Raw genomic sequence first — 4274 nt, 5'->3', positions numbered from 1 at the left:
CTTCTATACTATTAATAAAGGGAAAACATAAAATAACCACCCATCATGGTGTAATTTGTGTTTTCCTATTTTGCTCTCAATATCTTTTTATTTCTACCAAAAAACCCATATAATATTATTTTTTTATTTTATCCTTATTATCTTCTTATTTTAAAAGTGTATTTAAAAAATTGAATATTAGACCAATTGAATAAATTCAACCGTAAATTTAGCGCAAAAAATTATATTTGAATTTATAAAATACAAACTATACATTACAAACGATAGGAAAGCGGATTGACAGGCACAACAGTGCATGTCAACACGCTAGTATGAAGAATGTAAGTAGGTAGTTGAATATTAATAGTCTCACCCTTTTTGAAGATATTAAGCAAACCCTTTTATTAGACTGAATTGTTATATTAAAAAAATGAATGTAATGACAGTCTAAGAATTTTATACATTTTCACTGCATTATCTATCATTCATATTTAATTATTATTGATTGTTCAAAAAAGTAATGGAGATAAATGGTGGATGGTTTTTCATTCTAATTCTAAAGTACACATCACGGCTAGACATGGGTGACAACCATCAACTTGAGATCGAGTGATACAATCACGATCCGAACATTCTCAGGCCCCAGTCAGGAAACTGAACAGTCCAAGTGAATGAGTTGTTGACCGAGCAGAAATGACAAGATAGTATAAAGATTATCTCTGACATCTTACTGTCGCGCTGCATGAATGACAGAGATCTCTGCAACCTGCCGCATGCTACCTACACCATACTGTACCTTTCAGCAGTAGACAAAATGGACCTATGGTGTGATGACACAGATTAATACAAGTATAAGTCAATTGTTCATAGAGTATGGACCTGCAGAAGCTGCCTAACACGTGAAAAGCAACCCTTGCCTTTCTCAAGCAGACCCGACAAGCTACTTGGTCGGTCGGACCAACAACATCTACAAGGGAATAGTCCCTCCACCTCTCTACTATAAATAGGGAATTTCCTCTTAAGGAATTTTATTTACTTACTCACTCACTCTCTTACTTATGCACGGGGGTCGAACTTGGTAGATACAAGTGGGGGCAACTGCCCCCTGGATTTTATTTTTCAAATATTTTTTTAACCTTTTTTCTTGTTTTTTCAAATATTTTTTTACCTTGTCTAAATTGTGTGGTTCTCATATGTGTAGATGTTGATATTGCTTATAATATTATTATTTCATTTGAGTTCATAATGGTTTTACACTTATGAAATATATTATGGGATCACAAATTGTCTTTGTCAAACATTATAGCAAAAGAGTTAAGATTCTATTGATTTTTATAAATAAATTAATATTGATAACATATATATTTTGTGCGAAAATTATACCCTAAGGATTTTAGGGTGAGCAATAGAAGATTTACTTAAGATATTAATTTCAATGTTTTATTATTGATGTCATTAGACATCCATGTTTGAAAAAACTCACAACCATCTATGAATTAAGTGTAACTTTGACGATGTGAGAAAAATGAATGCATATTATTTGTTTGATTGATTTATCCATCTTATCTTAACTATTATGATTTAGCTATTACAAGAAGATCATTTTCAAGAACGAAGACAACCAAGTAAAACTATGTAGTAAAATAGAGATAAATTTCTTGTAGAAAACATTATGATTTATATTGAAAATTAAATAGTTGGAAATTTTACATTTAATTCCATCATCGATAAGTTGAAGCTTTTAATGAAGAGCAACATTATAAATGAATATATATTTTTCTTTAAAGAATTTAATTGTTAATTATTATTATTTAGAATTACATGTTATTTTCAAACTTCAAAATAATTATCTACATTTTTTTATATTTTTTGTTACTCAATTAATCTTAATTATAAATTATAATTAAATATTTTTGTCTCTCCTAAACTTTACATCAAGATCTATCACTACTTATGCATATCTCTTGATATTATTCTCTCATATTCTCTTTATCTCCCACACGGTAACTTGATCGTCTGAGAACCTTTTCATGTATCTCTCTTGATGCATTCAAACATCTCTCATGCGAACCCAGAAGACTCCTCGCCAACTTTTGTGCATCCAGACCCACCTTCTCAACACTAAAAAATAAATGATATATGAGTTATATATAAATCTTTATACTGACAATGCATAAATAGTATATTGATTCAAAAAACCTAACAGTTTGAAACGCTATTTAGCTGGACTAGGAATTATGCATTCATATAAACAGATTAAGTTGCATTTTTCAGTGAAGAATTTTTTGAGTACATAATGATTTTACACTTATGAAATATATTATGTGATCACAAATTGTTTTTGTCAAACTTTATAGCAAAAGTCCTAAGATTCTATGGATTTTGATAAATAATTTAATATTGATAATGTATATATATTTTTGTGCAAAAGATTTCAATGTGAACATGAGAAGATTTTTACTTGAGATGTCAATTTCAAAGTTTTATTATTGATGTTTTAGCCATTCATGTTTGAAAAAACTCAACCATCTATGAATTAAGTGCAACTTTGACGATATGGGAAAAATGAATGCATATTATTTATTTGGTCGAGTTATTCATCTTATCTTAACTATTATGATTTAGTTATTACAAGAAGATCATTTTTAGGAATGAAGACAACCAAAGAAAACTATGTATAGTAAAATAGAGATGAATTTCTTTTAGCAACATGGTGATTTATATTAAAAAATAAATAGCTGAAAATTTTACATTTAATTCTATCATCGATAAGTTAAAGTCTTTAATGAAGAGAGACACTTTAAATGAGTATACATTTTTCTTTAAAGTCGTTAATTGTTAATTATTATTATTTAGTATTATATGTTATTTTGAAACTCCAAAATAATTATCTATATTTATTTAAAAAATTGTTACTCAATTAATCTTAATTATAAATTGTAATTAAATATTATTGTTTCTCCTAAACTTTACATTAAGATCTGCCATTACTTATGCATATCTCTTGATATTATTCTCTCATATTCTCTATATCTCTCACATACTAACTTGATTATCAGAAAACATTTTCAATTACCTCCTCTGGCACATTCAAACATCTCTCAAATGAAACTAGAAGACTCCTCACCAGCTTCTGTGTATCTAGGCCTCACCAGCTTCTGTGCATCTAGGCCTCACCTTCTCAAGACTAAAGAACAAATAATATATTGATTATTTATAAATCTTTATACTGAGAGTATAAAAATATTATATTATTCCAGAAAAGCTTAAGAATGGTTTGAAAGGCTATTTAGCTGGACTAGGAATTATGTATTTATACAAACAGATTAAGTTCTATATTTCAATGAAGAATTTTTTGAGCTCAAAATACAGCAACCATCCCTAGAAGGTAGTTTCCACTAGCGATTCAGTTTATTGGTATATCTTGTATTTGCTTTCTAGTAATAAGTTACATATTTTTCTACCAAAAATATAATTACATATTTTACACACCCAAAATTATGTATTTTTTCCCTAAAACAAAATAAAAGAATCTTCATTCACTATTTACTCCCCTCTTAAATGTAAACGTGGATTATGTTTTTCATCTTACTAATTAAGATAATTACTGTGAAATTAAATTTTATGGTTGACCGTTTACAGCAATTGGCAACTGAAGAAGACTCACGAGAAGTTGGTTTGTTGAATTCTTGAAGAGCCAAATTTTCCACTAATTGTTAGTGGCGAGGTAACTTATGTTTCATGTTGGAATTCTTTTCAACAAATTGTTAATGGATAGAAAGACATTAAGTTGGGGAAATTCCACAAATTCCAACTTCCGATGGAAAAGTAGTAACTCCAATTGTATGAGAAATGAACTCAATGGTCAATGGTCCCACTGGTTTAGTCATTGTTTGGGTATGTACATGTTTTTAGCTTCATATTTTTAATTGAATGAGGGGTTTAATTGTTTTAGACAAAGAAATTTCAAGTTAGACTTAGTAAAACCAGGTTAACCTAGGGAATTAACTAGGTAGTTCACTTAAAATTAAATTAAAAATGAAAAATGCTACTCAAATGTTGTGATTCATGCCAATAAAAAAAACAAATAGATGCTACTATAATATGATTAACATAATTATTAATATAGGGTTAATATATAACATCATCTATCCGGACAACGATTTAACTTGTTAAACCATTTAAACGTTATACCCAATCTCTTACGGCTCGAGCTTGATAGTATTGATTAACTCTCTTAAAGTTATACTAAAAAGGTGAAAATAAATTAACACAAAAAAACTACTAATAAGGTA

This window comes from Lupinus angustifolius, chromosome LG03 (assembly GCF_001865875.1).
Source record: "Lupinus angustifolius cultivar Tanjil chromosome LG03, LupAngTanjil_v1.0, whole genome shotgun sequence".
Taxonomy (NCBI): domain Eukaryota; kingdom Viridiplantae; phylum Streptophyta; class Magnoliopsida; order Fabales; family Fabaceae; genus Lupinus; species Lupinus angustifolius.
The sequence above is the reverse complement of the archived record's forward strand: the minus strand, read 5'-3'. Positions refer to the sequence as shown.